General features: G+C 36.1%; 1 pseudogene; it reads left to right on the top strand.

The window, feature by feature from the left end:
- The first annotated feature begins 12,923 nt into the window (after positions 1-12,923).
- On the top strand, positions 12,924-17,530 carry LOC140515298 (LRP chaperone MESD pseudogene; annotated as a pseudogene).
- Positions 17,531-19,025: the final 1,495 nt, after the last annotated feature.

Below are 19,025 nucleotides of genomic sequence, written 5' to 3'. Positions count from 1 at the left end.
CACATAATAAATGTCTCCTGTGAAAATAGTAAATTTCCCTCATCAGCCCTTGGTTTTAACAATGGTGTTCTTGGAGTCATCCTCTCTCCAACTTAGGTTCCCCTCTTTTTCCCAGGGAATACAGTCAAAATAAGGAAGTCAAAATTAGGAAGTAATGGCTACTGATTCCAATTGTCAAAATTGGAAAGTCAAAATTAAGGAGCTAAAATTAGGGAGTCAAATTGTCTGAATAAAGAAATCATATTCTCAAAATTATGAAATCAAAATTAGACAAATTGCCAAAATTACAAAGTAAAATTAAAGAGTCCAAAACAGGGAGCAAATCATTCAAACCAGTTAAATCCATCCAGAATGGCCACCTGGTGTAGTGTGGGTGGAAAACTATCAGTTCATCCCATTTGAGAAATGGATGTCATGCCCTCTTAGAATTAAAGGTACAGGACCCATAATAGATGTCTTATTAAATACCATAGAATTTCCCTCCTCAGCCCTTGGTTTTTCCAGCTGGGTTCACAGCACCATATTTGCTCAACATAGGTTCCCTTCTGTTTCCTAGAAACCATAGTTCATGAGGCACACTGCCAAAATTACTGAATCCAAATTAGGGAGTTGAATTGTTCAAATTGTTTTTAGCATTGATGGAAGATTATCAGTTAATTCCAATTGAGAACTGGGTATCATGCCTTCTTAGAATTAAAAGTACAAGGCTCAAAATAAACCCTTTCTGGTAAAAAACCAGAATTTCCCTCATGAGCTCTTGGTGTCTAGGTTCACAGCTCCATGCTTCCTCAACTTAGGTTTAATCTTTTCCTTGGGGGAATCCCATTCGTTCGCAAAATTCTCAAAATTAAGAGTCAAAATTAGACAAATTGTCTAAACTAGGGAGTCAAAATGAGGGTATGAAAATGTAAAAAATTAGGGATTCAGAATTACAGTCAAGATGTTAAAAAAAGAAGGGAAAAATTTAGAGTCAAATTTTCAAAATTAAGGTGCCAAAATTTGTCAAATTGTCAAAATTCAAAGCTAAAAGTAAGAAATTAAATTGTCTAAAGAAGTCAAAATTTTAAATTAGGAAGCTAATGTTGAACTTGTCAAAATAGGGAAGTAAAAAATTAAGCCTACATCAGGAAGTCAAATTGTAAAAATTAGGGAATTAAAATTAGGGAATCAAAACATGAAAATAAAGCAATTTTGACAATTTGTATCTTTAATTTTGATTTCCTAAGTTTCACCATTTCACTTCATATTGACTTTCTAATTTTGACCATTTGACTCTCTAGTATTGACTCCCTTATTTTAAAAATTTGACTTCATTTAGAAAATTTCACTCCCTAATTTTAGATCCCTAATTTTGACAATTGTACTCACTAGTTTTGACTTCTTAATTTTACTCCCTAATTTAAAATTAATTTAAACAACTGGCTTCCCTATTTTGGATTTATACTTTTTATCATTTGACAAATTTTGACTTCTTAATTTTGACAATTTGACTACCTAATTTTGACTTTCTAATTGTGAATCCATACTTTTTACCATTTGACTAATATTGACTCCTTAATTCTAAATATTTGACTTTTTAATTTAAACTTTTTGACTCCCTTTTTGACTATTATAATAGTGGTGATAATGCCAATCCTTGCTTCACCCCTGATCTTATTGGGAAGTCTTCTAGATTCTCCCCAGTACATATAATACTTGGTAATGTTTTAATCTAGATACTATTTATCATTTTAAGGAAAGCTCCATTTATTCCAAAGCTCTCTAGCGTTTTTAATAAGAATGGGTGTTGTATTTTACCAAGAACTTCTTCATCTATTGAGAAAATCATATGATTTTTGTTGGTTTTGTTATTGGTATGGTCAGTCATGCTGTTGGTTTTCCTAATATTGAATCAGCCCTGTATTCATGGTTTAAATCCCACCTGGTCATAGTATATGATCCTTGTGATATATTGCTGTAGTTTTTTTGTTAGTATTTTATTTAAAATTTTTGTATCAATATTCATTAGGGAAATTGGTCTTTTTCTTTCTCTGTTTTTGTTCTTCCTGGTTTAGGTGTCAGCACCATATTTATGTCACAAAAGGAATTTGGTAGAACTCCTTCTTCACCTATTTTACCAAATAGTTCGTATCATATTAAATTAATTCTTCTCTAAATGTTTGGTAGAATTCACTTGTGAACCCATCTGGACATGAGGATTTTTTTTTATGGAGTTTATTGTTGGCCTGTTCAATTTCTTTTTCTGAGATGGGGTTATTCAACCCTATTTAACCCCATTTCTTTTCCTTTTTTTTTAATCGAGGCAATTTAATTTTTGCAAATATTCATTGATTTTGTTTAAATTGTCAGATTGTTTTGGCATATAATTGGGCAAAACTGTTCCTTATAATTGCTTTAATTTCCTCTTCATTGATGGCAAATTTGCCTTTTTCATTTTTGATATTGGCATTTTATTTTCTTTTTTTAATCCAATTGGCCAATGTTTTGTCTATTTTCTTGGCTTTTTAAAAAATAAAACCAGCTCCTACTTTACTTTATTAGCTCAATAACTTCCTTACTTTCAATTTCTGTCAATTTTATTAACCTCACCTTTGGTTTTCAGGATTTCCAATTTCATGTTTAATTGGGGATTTTCAAGTTGTTCTTTTCCTAGTTTTTGTAGTTGCCTGCCCAATTAATTGATCTGTTCTTTTTCAATTTTTTTATGTAAGTGGTTAGAGATATAAATTTTCCTTTAAGTATTGCTTTGGTTGAATTCCATAAATTTTGATGTGTTGTGTCATTGTTTTCATTCTCTTTAATGAAATTATTATTTCTAGGATTTCTTCTCTGACCTACTCATTAGATTTTTCAGTTCCCAATTAATTTTTAATCTATTTTTCCATGACCTTGTGTTGTGTGTAATTTTTATTACATTATGATCTGAAAGAGATGCATTTAATGTCTTCTTTTCTGCATTTGATTGTGATGTTTTGATCCCTAATAATGCTTGATTTTTGTGTAGGTACCATGTGCTGTTGAGAAAAAGGTATATTCTTTTCAATCCCCTTTCAATTTTCTCCAGAGGTTTTTCATATCTCACTTTTGAAAAATTTTATTATTTCTTGGAAAGTCATAATTTATATTTAGAGTGTAATGAAGGGTGGATGATCTGGGTTTCCTCTGAAAATGGTGGCCACTCAAGAAACCTATGAATGAAAGAGAACAGGATTCCAAGTCAAAAAGATGTACATTGATATTTAAAGATGAGGATACCCATGAGCTGACAAATATTCCATTGTTAGAATGCATCTGAAACATGATGTCAAGTACACAAAATCAAACACACACTTAGGAGTGGAAACAAAGTTGATTGGATTGGGCCTCTTGAACTCTGAGGGAGCTCACCATTAAGACAAGTAGACCAGAATGTTGGAAGAATGTTGTGGTATAAGAAGAGGTATATGGGGTAATAGACTGTCCAGGGTGAAGGAGACCCAGGATCTCAGGACATTTTTGGTGTAAAAATGTAGGTTTAGGACAGTGTTAAATTCTTGAAAGTCAAAAGCAGAGAAAGGAATTAAGATGGACCAACCTGCGCCTGTAAGAAAAATAGAAAGAATCTGCCAATAGAAAAAGGATACCAATATGTTGCAAGGATGTTCCAGGATGATTAACATACAGGACAAGAGTACAGTATGCAGTTCAGTGCTGAGAACTCAGGTTCTCTGGAAACTTCCAAGGTGAAACAGAACCCAAGTCAAGATACTGATGTCTGAAAAAACAGCAGTAGTTTCCAGAGGAATGCCCACTGGAATACAATGTGCATGGCCTGTGCTTTTAAAGACCATAAGGAAACTCACCAAATGGAGAAGGCAGCTGGAATGATGCAGGGATATGATAGGTTGAGAAGTCTCCAAGAGTACATGGATATGTCAAGATTTGGACACCCCAAGGAACAGAAATTCCAAAATAAGACTGCAGCTGAGGAATGGTGCTGATGGGTCTAGAAAGTTAGATGAGCAGACCCAAGGGCAAAGGAGGTTGGGTAGAGTGGATCCTTGCAATGGAGGTACCCCCCAAAATCTTTGCAGGGTGTAAAGTAGCAAAACGACATGGACATTTCAGAGTGAGGGGGCAACAGGCAGTGAAAAATTCTAGGTGCAGACAGGTGAACCATGCTATTAAGGTTGACAAAATCAGAAACCCAGATGGATGGAGAATGCAGGTGAACTATTTAGCTCCTAGACATAGAGGGAATGTCCAAGATAAGATTTCAGGTGATGTATGGTGTTGAATCCTGAATACTCTGAAGCATATTTGCATAATGAATGAAAGTTGCCTGACTTGAATGCCTTGCTAATTTCCATGCCCTTGGTGGAACTTCCCAAAGGGAGAAGTGGGCAGTCATGGAGAACTGATAGTCTAATATCAAAAGTTTAGTGGGCATCATTCTAGGATGAGGAAGGAAGTTCCTGAATCTGGGTGAAGTTACAAGGTGAGATTGCACTTGAGGCAGTGATTAAAAGTAAACAACAAAAAAACTGAGAATCACAGAAGAGAGGGGAAGAAAAGCTTATCATTCTTTGTCACTGGCTAAAAAGGAGGCTCTTAATACAGCTCATTAGTGGGTGAGAGGACTGGTTTAAAGGAGGAATTCTCAGGTGGTAGAAGTCTTTAGGGTTGTTCCAAGGGGAAAAGGGCCCATGTGCTGAGAGTAGTTCCAAATGGAGACTTGTAGCTGAGGCACAGTGTGGAAGTCTGGTGTTGATTGGTATTTATCATTTATTAATATTGCATGAACCCTGAATGTTGCCTTGACATTAGTAACTGTACAAAAATGTCAAAAATGTCTATAGGGGATGTGGGGTTCTGTCAGGTCCTGGTAAAAACATGCTTGTTTTAGGTTCCCAAACTTAGGTCTTGTTTTGGGTTCACTCAAGTTTGTGTCTGTGTTTTGGCTTCACCCAAATTCTATTGAATGTTCACATTTACTGATATCCATCTCAACCTGCTTTGCTTTCATGGTGCTCTCTTGGCAAAATTATTTAACTGCCTATGTGTGGTTGGTGTTTGAGTACCCTTCTCTCAATCCTATATAATATGAACCTCCCAGAGCCTGGATAAGTGTTTGAGTACCCTTCTCTCAATCCTATATAATATGAACCTCCCAGAGCCTGGATAAGAGGAAGTCAAGCTCGCTTTCCAGCTCACTCTCCTCTACCAAATGACCTAATTAATTTCTTATTAAACCATTTCAGATTTGGGGGTTTGTTCTCTTGAATAACACTGGAAATTCAGAAGCATAGGTAGAAGGGGAATAAAGTTTAACCAGCCTAAGTCCCAAGAAAAAATGGAAGCCGTAGGATGAATCCATTAATTAAAAACATTCTAGAGGGTGGAGCAAAGATGGCAGAGAGAAGCCAGGAAGTTGCCTGAACTCTCTTCAGTTTACACTAAATCAAACCTCTAAACGGATTCTGGAGGAACAGAATCCGCAAGAAGACGAAGTGAAACAATTTTTCAGCTTAAGAAAAGGACTTCAAGAGAGGTGTGTCTCACTTCAATAAAAGCCCACCTCAGACAGTGTCCAGGCAAGCCAAAGGGAGGCTCTTAACCCCAGCACAGATCAGCGACCAAGGCCCCTTGGTCCTGGCTCAGAAGGCCAACAGTGAAACCTCCAGTACCAGCACAGAATGCAAATTTTGAGCCCTGGACCCCCTGGCACAACAAGTGTGAGTGGGTCGGGTCACCCCAGCACAGTGGGCAAGCAGCAAGCATGCGAAACCCTGGAACAGAAACTCAGTGACCAAGCCCTTGGCCCACAGTTTGGGACAGTGGCACCTGTGCTCAAGGGGCAGGGCTTAATTTTAAAGGATCCTCAAAGGGGAATATGAATGGGTCTCAAGCCCCAGAAGTCTCCTTGGAAGAGCTCAAAAAGGATTTTAAAAATAAAATAAGAGAGGCAGAAAAAATTTGGGAAAAGAAATGAGAGGAGACATGAAAAACAGTCAACAGCTTAGAAAAGGAAGCACAGAAAAAAGAAGAAAACAGCTACTTAAAAATAGAACTGGACAAATGGGGGGAAAATCCACTGAAGAGATGAACTCCTTAAAAAATAGAATTGGCTAAGTGGAAAAGGAGGTACAAAAGTTCACTGAAGAAAATAATTCCTAAAAATTAAAATTGGGAGAGTGGGGGTGGGCAGAGCTAAGATGGCAGAGTAGAACCATGAACCTGCTTGAGCTCTCCCCATGCAGACCTAAAAATACCTGTAAAAAAATGACTCTAAACAAATCCTAGAGCAGCAGAAGCCACAAAATGACAGAGTGAAACAGATTTTCAGCCCAAGACAACCTAGAAAGAGGGGTCTATTGCACTGGGCTCCAAGTGGAGCACAGACCAGCATGGGCCACTCTGGCACAGATATGATTGGAATAGGTCTCAGGGCACTACAAGTGCTGCAGTCACCAGATTTATCAACCCACAAACACCAAAGACAGCTTCAAAGGTCAGTCAGAAAACCCTTTCACCTGGGCAAGTGGGGAGTGTGGTCTGGCCCCAGCCTGAGGGTGGTGGCAGCCATTGCCACAGCAGTAGCAGCCAGTTCTGGAGTTCTTGGCCTACAGACAGTGTAGTGCCTGATCTGGGTCTCAGTCCTGAGTGGTGGTCATGCAGTGAGGATGAGCACTAGCATGGTGGAGCTGGTGGCAGGTGTGGAGAGGGAATCCTACTCGCAGCTCCAGAGAAGAAAAGAGTGCATGTGGTTGCTCACAGACCAGAGTGCAGGCCAGGAGAGGAATAAACATCTCTCACTTGACTATACCATTTTGGTGGAACTGAGAACTTACAGGTCCCTAGAGATATCTCAGAGAACAGTTTTTGCATGCAACTGGGAAATAAGATATACAGGCAATGTGGTATAGAAATCTATCTTGCCCTACAAGAAAATAGAGGGGAGAGGGATGGGAGAAGGGGGAGATGATAGAAGATAGGAGAGACTGGGGGAAGGGGTGGATGGGGTGCACACTGTAGTGGGATAGGGGTGAGGAGTGATGGGGAGAAAATTTGGAATTCAAATTCTTGAGGAAGTCAATGTTGAATACTGAAAATAAATTATACATTAAAAAAAGAAAAGAATCCCAATAGCCAGATGAGTTCATAAGTCAATTCTACTAAACATTTAAAGAAACAATTAAATCCAGTATTATTTACACTATTTGGCAAAATAGACAAAAACAGAGTCCTATCAAATTTCTTTTATGACACAAATGTGGTGCTGATACCAAAACCAGGAAGAGCTGAAGCAGAGAAAGAAAACCATAGAATGAATATCAATGAAATTTTTTTAAATATCGGCAAGGAGATCACAGCAATATATCACAAGGATCATATACTATGACCAGTTAGGATTTATACCAAGAATGCAGGGTTGGTTCAATATTAGGAAAACTATCAGTATAATTAACTGTATCAATAACAAAACCAACCAGAATCGTATTATTATCTCAATAGATGCTGGAAAAACTTTTGAAAAAAATACCACACCCAGTTCAATTAAAAACATGAGAGAGCTTTCCTTAAAATGATGAGTAACATCTGTCTAAAACCATCAGTAAGCATTATTTGTAATGGAAATAAACTAGAGACCTTTTCAGTAAGGACAGGGGTGAAGCAAGGATGCCCATTATCATAACTATTATCCAATATTGTTCTAAAAATGTTAGTTACAGCAATAAAAGAAGAAAAAGAAAGAAGAAATTAGGATAGACAATGAAGAAGCAAAGGTATCACTCTACAAATGATATCATGACATATTTAGAGAATTCTAAAGAATCAACTAAAAACCTGCTTGAAATAGTTAATAATTTTAGCAAAATTGCAGGGTATAATATAAATCTATATAAATCATCAACATTTCTACATATAACCAACAAAACCCAATGGCAAGAGATAGAAAAATCCCATTTAAAGTAGCTGTAGACAAATTTTTAAATAAAATATTAGCAAAGAAATTACAGCAACTTATCACAAGCATAATACACTATGACCAGATGGGATTGATACCATGAATTCTGGGCTGGTTCAGTGTTGGGAGAACTGTCAGCATAATTGACCATATCAATAACAAAATTAGCAAAAATCCTAAGATGATCTCAGTAGATGCAGAAAAAGCTTGTGACAAAATACAGCACTTATTCCTATTAAAAACATTAGAGAGCATAGGAATAAATGGAGTTTTCTTTAGAATGATAAGGTGTATCTATCTAAAGCTGGCATTATATTTAATGGGGATAAGCTAGAAGCATTTCCAGTAAGATTGGGGGTGAAACAAGGATGCCTATTATCACCAATACTATTCAATATTGTACTAGACATATTAGCTTTAGTGATAAGGGAATAAAAAGAAATTGAAAGAATTAGCATAGGCAATGAAGAAACAAAGTTGTTACTCTTTGAAAACGATATAATGGTATACTTAGAGAATCCTAAGAATCAACTAAAAACTACTTAAAATAATTAACAACTTTAGCACAGTTGCAAGATAGAAAATAAATCCACATAAATCATTGGCATTTCTATGTATTACTAACAAAGTCCAGCAGCAAGAGATAGAAAGAGAAATTCCATTTAAAGTAACTGTAGGCAACATAAAATATTTGGGAGTCTACTTGCCAAAACAAACCCAGGAATTATATGAATACAATTACAAAAACACTATTTACACAAATAAAGTCAGATCTAAATAATTGGAAAAATATCAGTTGCTCATGGGTAGGCCGAACTAATATAATAAAAATGACAATTCTACCTAAATTAATTTACTTATTTAGTGCCATACCAATCAAACTACCAAAAATTATTTTACAGAGCTAGAAAAAAATTCATAATAAAATTCATCTGGAAGAACAAAAGGTCCAGAATATCAAGGGAAATAATGAAAAAAATTCAAGGGAAGGTGACCTAGCCATAAAGCAGCAATCATCAAAACTACTGAGTATTTAAAATTAAATAGTCAAAATGAGGGAGTGCAATTTTCAAAATTAAGAAGTCAAAATTATAGTGTCAAATTGCAAAAATTAAAACTTCAAAATTAGGGAATCAAGACTAGTGAGTCAAATCATCAAAATTAACAAATCAAAATTAGGGAGTCAAATTGTAAAAATTAGACATTAAAAATAGGGAAGCCAATTGTTTAAATTAATTCGAAATTTTGGTTGTCAAAATGTCAAAATTATGAAGTAAAAATTTTAAAATAAAGGACACAATATTGAGGAGTAAAATGGTTAAGACTGAGAAGTGTATATTAGAGAGTCAATATGAGGTGGTGAAATAGAGTCAGTATGAGGTGGTGAAATTGTGAAACACAGTAAATCAAAATTAAAGAGACAAAATGCCAATATTAAGGAGTCCAAAATAGGAACCTGAATTGTTTGAATTTTTTAAACCCTTCCGCAGGAGTTACCAATTAATCCCAATTGCGATGTGGACATTATGCTATCTTAGAATTAAAGTATGGGAGACATAATAAACACATGTAAAGACAAAGCGTTTCCCTCATCAGTCCTTGGTTTCTACAGCAAGATTCCCAGTACGGTGCTTGGCAAAAGTAGGTCCCCCTCTCTTTCCCAAGAAACCCAGCTCATCAATCAACTTGTTGAAATAAAGAAGTCAAAGTTAGGGAGCAAATATTAGGGAATTGAATTGTCTAAGTTCAAGAGTCAAAATTAGGGCCTTCAAATTGTAAAATTTAGGGATTTCAAATTAGGGAATTGAATTGTTAAAATACAGAAAAAATTTTGAGTAAAATTGTCAAAATAAGGGAGTCAATATTTTTCAGTTAACTTGAGACAATTGAAAAGTCACAATTAAGAAGCTAAAACTGGTGATTTAATGTTTCCAAATAAAGAAGTCAAGCTGTCAAAATAAGAAGGCCAAAAACAAAAGCTCAATGCCAGAGTGTCAAATTGTAAAAATTAAAGAATCCAAATTTGAAAGCTAATATTAGGGAATCAAATTGTCAAATTTAGGAATCCAAAATTAGAGTGTGAAATTGCACAAATTAGAAATTTAAAATGAGAAAATCATAAAAATTTAGGAAGCAAAATTAGGAAGTCAGTTTGTCAAAATTAAAGAGTCAAAAGGAAATCCAAAATTCTAAATTGAAAAGTTGATTTTTCAGAATTAAAAAGTCAATGTTAGGGAGACAAATTGTAGAAATTAGGGATTCAAAATTTGCAACTCAAAATGAGGGAGTCCAATTGTCAAAATTAGGAAATCTGGATGAGTAAATTTTCAAAATTAAGGAAATAAAAAATACAAGGCCAAAATTAGCAGGTCAAACCATGCAAATAAGGAAGCTAAAATTTTAAAATAAAGAATTCCATATTAAATAGTCAAATAGTCAAAATCAGAAAGTCAAAATTATAGGGTTAATGCCAGGGAGTCAAATTGTCAAAATTATGTAGTCAATATTATAGAATCAAAATTTCAAATTTAGAAAGCCAAAATTAGGATATGAAATTGCAAAAGTTGAGAATTAAAATTATGGAATTAAAAGCTGAAAACTAAATAAACAATTAGGCAGTCAAATTGTAAAATTTAGGCAACCAAATTTAAGGAGACAAATGGTCAAAATCAGGAAGTCAAAGTGATGAGGGTTAAGAGTTGTTTTTCCCTAGTTTATTCTCTAACATGAAAGGCATCCTAAAGTCTCTTCTCCTTATCTTGAAATATTATAATATTTGCCCCTTATCCTGATTTTCAAAATCCTTTTTGAGCTCTTCCATGGCCTGAGCCCATTGGGTGGGCTGGGATACAGAAGCCTTGACTTCTGCGTTTTTTCCTGATGGTAAGCATTGTTCTTCCTCATCAGAAAGGAAGGGAGGAAATGCCTGTTCACCAAGAAAGTAACCTTCTATAGTCTTATTTTTTTTCCCTTTTCTGGGCATTTTCCCAGCCAGTGACTTGACTTCTGAGTGTCCTCTCCACCCCCACCTCACCTCCAGATCCACCCAGCCAGCACTTGGGGTCTGAGATTCAAATGCTGCTTCCCAGCCTCAGGGCTTTGGGCGGGGGCGGGGCTGCTATTCAGTGTGAGATTAAGTTCAGGTGCTCAAGTCAGGGCAGGGCCGCCTCATGGGCTCAGTTCCCTCAGGGGGTTTATGCAGAGACCTTCAACAATGGATCCAGGCTCCTGTCTGCTTGAGGAGCCCTGGTCTGCTCCCACCTCCGCTGCCACCTCCCGAGGGGGCCTGAGCTATGGGGGCACCCCACTCCCCTCTCAACCCGCCAAAGACACCCTCTCACCGACCCTTGTCACCTATGGGTGGAGGGACCCACGCAGCTGCTAGAGATTCTGTCCCTGAAGCCTGCTTGGATCTGCTCCTTTCGGCGCTGTGCCGCCGAGGCAGGGCTGGGCTCTGCTCCGGGTCCGGGGCGCGAGGGACCTTTTGCGAGAGGTTTTCAGGCTCTCTGGAGCAGAAATCTCGTCCGCTCCATTCTGTGGCTTCTGCTGCTCCAGAATTCGCCAGTGGTTCTTTTCTCTACAGGTATTTTATGGGCAGTGGGTTCGGAGGTAGCGTATGTGCGTCTTTCTACTCTGCCATCTTGGCTCCGCCCCCTTCCCCCTTATCCTGAACCACAAAATTCCCTGCCTCCCTCATCCTGGGTCATAAATTTTCTCCTGTCTCTCCTATCCCACTCTTGTAGAAAACAAGCACCTGTCCCTCTGCAAATTGCCAGTACTTCTTCCCAGGATAGATAGCTTGCTGCTTTTGTGTCAATAAAGCTCCCGTTGGTTAGGAGAAAATCATCTAAGTGAATTCTTTTACCTCTGAACCTGCTCTCCCAACCCTGACCTCAAGAAAAATTGGAGAGTCAATTTGTTAAAATTTGACAGTCAATACTAGGGAGTTAAAATTTCTATAAAACGTCAAACATTTAGAATTAAGGAGTCAGTATTAGGGAGTCATATTATAAAAATTAAAGATTTAAAACAGAAAAGTTAAATTGTAAAATTAAGAAGTCAAAATTATGGTGACAAAATGTAAAAATTAGAACTCCAAAATTCAGGAATCAAATTGTTAAAATTTTAAAAATAAAGTAGTAAATCTCTCAAAACTAAGGAGTCAAGACTAATGAGTCATTGTCAAACTTACGTCAAAATAAGGGAGTCCAAATTTCCAAATTAAAAATTCAAATTTTCAGAATCTAAAAGTAGTAGTTAGACAGTCAAACTGTAAAACTTAGGGAATCAAAATGAGATGATCAAGATTAGAATGCCAAAAGAAGGGGGTGAAGTTATCAAAAATTAGGAAGTAAAAATTATGGTTTCAAATTGTAAAAAATTCAAAATTAGGGAACCAAATGTTAAAATTAAGTAAAAGCAATAAGGAGTCAAACTGTCAACATTTAAAAGTCAATATTAGGGATTGAAAATTTCTAAATTAAAAAATTAGGGTCAGCTTTTCAAAATTAAGGAGTCAGTAGAGGGTCAAATCATAAAATTCAGGTTTCAAAATTAGAAAGCCAAAATGAGGGAGTCAAATTGTCAGAATTGGGAAGTCAAAAATAGGGTGTAAAATTGTAAAAATTAGAAAATTAGGGAGAGGATTCTGGGAAGATGATGGAAGATGTCAGAAAATTCCAAACTCTTAAGATCCCTCTCCCCCAAAGAGATAAAATGGCACCATAGGGTGAACAAGGTGTGAATAAAAATAAATAAGTATACGGGGTCTTCCTGAGACAATTTGAGAAAATCAGAAGAAAAATCCCAGGCCAAGGTTTGGTCCCTGTGAAGAGCAAATTCCTCAAGGCTAGGGTCTGCTTTTAACAAGTGGCAAACTGCTTAAACAACAAGCATTAAACCCTGGGATTAATCATTTGAGAGGTTGTCTCTGCCCAAGCCAAAGGGACTTTTACCCCGGGGATAGTGAGGGAAGTTGACTGTCTGAGCCCAGGAAGATCTAGGGAAGCTCTGCTGACAAGAAACGCCAGATCTAGATGTGCTGGGAGGAGCGGTGCGGGGAGAAAGAACATGAACTGGGCTGGCTTGGGGCATTTACAGGAGGTTGGAAGTTTGTTTGGCTTTGGTTCCAGAATAGAGGGGAGAACTGAAGATTTGGGGCAAGATGCACTATCCCTCATACCTCAGTGCTAGAGGTGATTACAAAAAGTAAGCTTTTGGCACAAAAAAATGCACAGGCAAAGGAGAAAGAATCCAACCATCAAAAGCTATTATGGGAATAGAGAAGACTGGGGTTCATCTTCAGAGGAGGATATTGAAGTAAAGAAACCCCCAAAGAGTAATGTCAATGGTCACTTGCCCAGAAAGAATTCATAGAAGATATTTAAAAAGACTTTAAAAATCAAATGACAGAAGGAGGAAAAACTAAATTAAAAAAAAGAAACCTACGAGAAAATGGCGACCTCCAGGTGGCTGCTGTTGGCGCTGGCCTTTCTCTGCACCTCAGATCTGCTTCTGTGCCTGGTCGAGGCGGGCGAGGACACGAAGGCCACAGCCAAGCTGCCTCACTCTCGGAAGAAGAAAGACATTCGCGATTACAACGATGCGGACATGGCGCGACTGTTGGAGCAGTGGGACAAAGATGATGATATACAAGAAGGGGACCTTCCTGAACATAAAAGACCTTCAGCAACAATAGATTTCTCTCAATTTGATCCAGGCAAGCCAGAGAGCATATTGAAAATGACAAAAAAGGGAAAAACGCTTATGATGTTTGCAACAATATCCGGAAATCCTACAGAAAAGGAGACTGAAGAAATAACCAGCTTATGGCAAGGGAGTTTTTTCTATGCCAATTATGATGTACAAAGGTTTATTGCTGGGTCAGATCGTGCTATCTTCATGCTCCGAGATGGGAGCTATGCTTGGGAGATCAAGGACTTTTTGATAAGCCAAGAGAGATGTGCTGATGTAACGTTGGAGGAGCAGGTGTACCCTGGCAAAGGAGGAAGTAAAGACAAAAATAAAACAAAGCCAGAAAAAAAGAAAAAGGAGGGAGATAAAAAACGAGTTCCTTCAAAGAAGATAATCAAACCTCAAGGCAGAGAGGTTACCTATGACAAACACATTAATGGAACTTGGAGAGGAGCAATTAGGGAAACTTAAGTATTTCTTCAGTAGCTTTTGAGGATGGGGATTCATAAAAAATAGAGCTTATGGTTATTTCTGTGAAATTCTTGGTGGGTTAGCAAGGATTTTGATGTTTAAAGATTTAAGTGTAAAGGTGAAAGTTTGCTTAATAAATCTGAGTAGCTTTTAGTCGCAGGAAAGTTAATACTTAATATAAAATCACTTTAAATTGTGACATATTTACATTCCTTTTACCTGTTCAAAATTGATAAGTCATTGATCCACTGTGGACTTTCTCCCTGTGTAAAGCCAGGTCATCACTCTGTTAAGCATTACTGTGCTTGCTCTAAAAATTGCTACTGGAAATCCATCAAGCCAATTACTCTTCTTTGCAGTTAGGAAAAAAGATTTGTTACAAGGTTATGTTTGCATGAACCATTAAAACTTTATTGACTTAATTGAGTGAAATTCTTAATGTTAGATACCCCATTCTTTAATTATACTGCTTTATAGAATATTGAAATTAAGAAGTGTCATATAAGGAATCCATTATCAAAATATTGTGGCTTGGTCTTGACTTACATTCTTGGGAAGTAAGTGATTCTGGGGTCCCCAGAAACTTTGATACAAGAGGATAAAGGTTTATGCTTGTTAAAAGAATCCAGGAGGATCACATGTAGACTACTACTGGTTTGTTAGAATAGGAAGAAAAAATGAGGAAGCCTTGAAGTTTCTGGGCAAAGTGTAGGAAAAGTTTCTCTTAACTTTAATTTTTGCTTTTTTTCCCCAAGAGATGATGATCTAGAGTCAATATTGTCTGGACTGCCAAGATTCATTCATATGCTTCTCTTGTTTCCTCAGCATTTAGAAAGTAACTTTAAAGATTTGTCATAATAATTAATAAGCATTCATATTTCTACAAAGTTGGGCAGCTTTTTAAAAGCCTGTAAATATTCTTGACCAGCAAAAGTCCATTCCAGGATTCAGCACAGTATTGGATTATTTCATTTGTTACTAAAATATTTCATTTTTAAAAGTCCCTAATTCTTTTACGGTGGTTTTTGTTTCGTATGGTACTTACATGGTACTTTATTTGTTATTGACTGGCTTTGCTATTGATGCCTGCTCATTAATGAGTTGTGAAATTTATATACAATTGTAATTTTTAAAAATTAAAATTATTTGAAAAATCTGAAAAAAACTAAAAAAAAAGAATAATCCAAAAAAACAAGAAGATTATGAAAGGAAAATCAATCAAATAGAAAAGGAGATCCAGAGTCTTAAGGAAGAAAATAACACTTTGAAAGTTAAAATTGGGCAAGGTGAAGCCAGCAAAATTATAAGAGACCAAGAAAATCAGCATTGGAGAAACCAACTGTTTAAATGAATTTTAACATTAGGAAATAAAATTGTTAAAATTAAAAAGTCAGTACTAGTGATTCAAACTGTTAAAACTATGCAACTATAATTAGGGAATCAAATTGTCTAAATAAGGAAGCCAAATTTTCATGATAAAATAGTTCATTTGTAAAACATTTTATTCCATTTTATAATAAAGTAGTCCAAGTCAAATGGTCAAAATTACAAAATGCACTTAGAGAGTCAATTTGCCAGAAGTAGGAAGTCGGTGTTATAGAGTCAAATCCTCATATTTAGGAAGTCTAAGTTAGGGTATGACATTGTAAAAAAATTAAGGATTAAAATTACCAAATCAAAACCTGAAAATTTAAAAAATTAAGGATTCAAATGGTAAAATTTAGTCAATCTAAATTAAGGAGATGAAATTAGGTTAAAATTAGGAAGTCAAAATTAGAAAGTAAATATTAAGGATTCAAAGGGTCAAAATTTGGCAGTCATACTTAAAGAGTTAATTTGTCAAAATTAGAGAATATCAGAGAATTAAGTTTCTATATTAAAAAGCCAAAGTTAACAGAACTGGAATGTCAATTTTAAGGGGACAGATTATAAAAATTGATTATTTAAATTATAAAATTAATATGAGAGTGAATTTGTCAAAAATTGTCAAATTACAGTGTTAAAATTTTAAAATTCAAATTAATCAAATTGTTAAAAATTTTAAAACTAGGGAGTCAAATTGGCAAAATTAAATATCAATATTAGGGAGTCAAAATTTCTAAATTAAAAAGTCAAAATTTCTGAATTAAGGAGTCAGTATTAAGAAAGTAAATTTAAAAATTAAGGATTCAAAATTAGAAAGTCAAAATAAGGGGGAGAAATTGTCAAAATTAGGATGTTAAATTATAAAAATTAGACCTTCAGAATTAGGGAATCAAATTGCTATAATTAATTGAAAAATTAGGATGTCAAATTGGCAAAATTTGGGAGTCAGTAGTAATGAGTCAAATTCTCAATACAAGAAGCAAAAATGAGGAGTAAAAGTTTCTACATTATAAAGTTGATTTTTCAGTATTAAGGAGTAACTAAGGACATCATCTTCCAAGAAATTATCAAGGAAAATGCCCTGATATTCTAGACCCCGAGGGTAAAATAGAAATGGAAAGAATTCACAGATCACCCCCTGAAAGAGATCCCAAAAGAAAAGCTTCCCGGAATATTGTAGCAAAATTCCAGAGTTCCCAGGTTAGGGAGAAAATATTCCAAGCAGCCAGAAAGAAACAATTCAAGTATTGTGGAAATACAATCAGGATAACACAGGATTTAGCAGCTTCTACACTAAGGAATGGAAGGGCTTGGAATATGATACTCCAGAGATCAAAGGAAATAGGATTAAAACCAAGATGGAATTTCAATGAAATAGAGGACTTCCAAGCATTCTTGTTGTAAAGAACAGAGCTGAATAGAAAATTTGACTTTGAAATACAAGAATCAAGAGAAACATGAAAAGGTAAACAGCAAAGAGAAGCCTTAAGGAACTCATTAAAGTTGAACTGTTTACATTCTTCCATGGAAAAATGTTATTTGTAACTCATGAGACCTTTTTCAGTATTAGGGCAGTATGTAGTGTATATGGCTATGTATGTATATGTGTATCATATCTGTGTAGGTATGTATATGTACATGTGTATATATATATACATATATAGACATGGACAGAGGGCACAGGGTGAGCTGAATATGAATGGAGAATACCTAAAAAATAAAATTTTCTGCTGAATGGAATGTACTAGGAGAAAGAGAAAGGAAGAGGTAGAATGTAACAAATCATCTCACATAAAAGAGGCAAGAAAGAGCTTTTACAATGGAGGGGAAGAGGGGGAGATGAAAAGGAATAAGTGAGCCTTACTCTCAAGGGATTTGACTTAAGGAGGGAATAACACACTCAACTGCCAGTCCAAGCAGCATATAAGATCTACCTTTATTCCAGTATGTTAAGCCCTCCTTCATTGGAGGGGTGGGGAGAGAGAGAGACTTCTGTTTGCAAATGTCATTTTCCTCATTCTGAAATTAATTAAACTTCTGTTTGTGTCCTGACTCTCCTGTCTCAAGCCTTCTCTGTTCATTTAGCTCTGTCCACCCACAGGTTAGGGACCAGTTACAATACAGTTGACATTAATTGGTATCAGAAATGGCATTTGACATGGAACAGGGCCAAATGGACCTTCTTCTACCAGTGGGGGGGTGGACTAGACACCACTGAATATTTGTTTCTCCAAAGTCTGACAACCCCCCCCCCCCCACCTTCCGCTGAGTCCACTGTCTCTAGCTTGCCCTTGATCGACTTTGGCTTTTCATTGTGAGGAATATTCCACAGCCCTTTTGTTGACCCAGATCATTCTGATAAACCCTGCTTTTTTCCTGTTCTTCTGCACATTGATTGGCATTTTTTTTGCATGCCTTTGGGTTTTTTATTTTTATTTGCAGAACATGTCATATTTTATTTGTGTAATAATTACATATGCATTTGGTTTTATGTGTGTGTGTAACCAGTTAAAATTAATAATTAACTGCAAGTTGGTGAGGTGCACCTTTTTTTTCTTTTTCTCTGTGTGTCTAGTCATTTACACTCTTCTCTTTTAATTGCATATCTGGCTATGGAATGTGTGCTCTTCGTTTTTCCATTTGTATCTGCCTTATCAGTGTCATTGTAAAGTGCAGAATGTCTGTGTCATGTTTGTGCTGTGAGATAGATTCTGTTACCTTGAAAGATTTAAAAATGTAGCCAGCCAGAAAAACTTCTAAGGGCTGTAGCAAGAAAGAACACTGGGAAAGATTTATTAACTATAATAACTCCCCCCCTTAGGCTTTCCATGAGAGATTAGGTTATAAGAAAGGAGGAAAAGCCCATAAGACATTTTATTCTATGGTCCCAACACTGGCCAAGTTGGGGCTAGAGGAATACAGTTATATAATTAAAGTTGTGGAATTGCTAAAAACATCTTAACCAATTCTGGAAGTTTTGAGATTCATCATTAAGGAGTTTGGAAATTAATCATTTTAAGATTGAAGGAGAAAACTCTTGAGACTTTGGGGTAAGTCCAGTAACTAACCCCCTTCTGAAGTATCTTGACATATTTTGTGGTACTGCATTGTAAAATTCATTTTAAGGAAAAATAAGGATGACTCTTTCAAAAATTTTAAAAGTAATTGGCAAGATTGATAGATTTATTGTTCTAGAGCAATGAAGGAATACTAGTTGGTAAAAATCGCAAAAATAGAGTAGGAAAAAAATAGGTAAATAACAACCTCTTGTTAACCCTTCCTTGACTTCCTATTTTGTCCTCAAGTCTTCTGTTCACCATTAGAAAAGGAAAATATGGTCCCCTTTAAATAAAGGCTAGCAGAGATGCTAAAAAGGGGAAAACACTCTAGAAAGTACTGAGGGACCCTCTCCACAACCAAGATCACTCAGTATGACCCATTCCCCTCCCCTGGAATCATGGGTATATCTCAGTTATGGGGATTACTAACAAGACCATTACAACCTATGTCCCTCTGTTAACCCTTCTCATCTCAGATCAGATAAAGA

The sequence above is a fragment of the Notamacropus eugenii genome, chromosome X, assembly GCF_028372415.1.
Source record: "Notamacropus eugenii isolate mMacEug1 chromosome X, mMacEug1.pri_v2, whole genome shotgun sequence".
In the NCBI taxonomy this organism is placed as follows: Eukaryota; Metazoa; Chordata; class Mammalia; order Diprotodontia; family Macropodidae; genus Notamacropus; species Notamacropus eugenii.
This window is presented reverse-complemented; position numbering and strand designations above follow the sequence as displayed.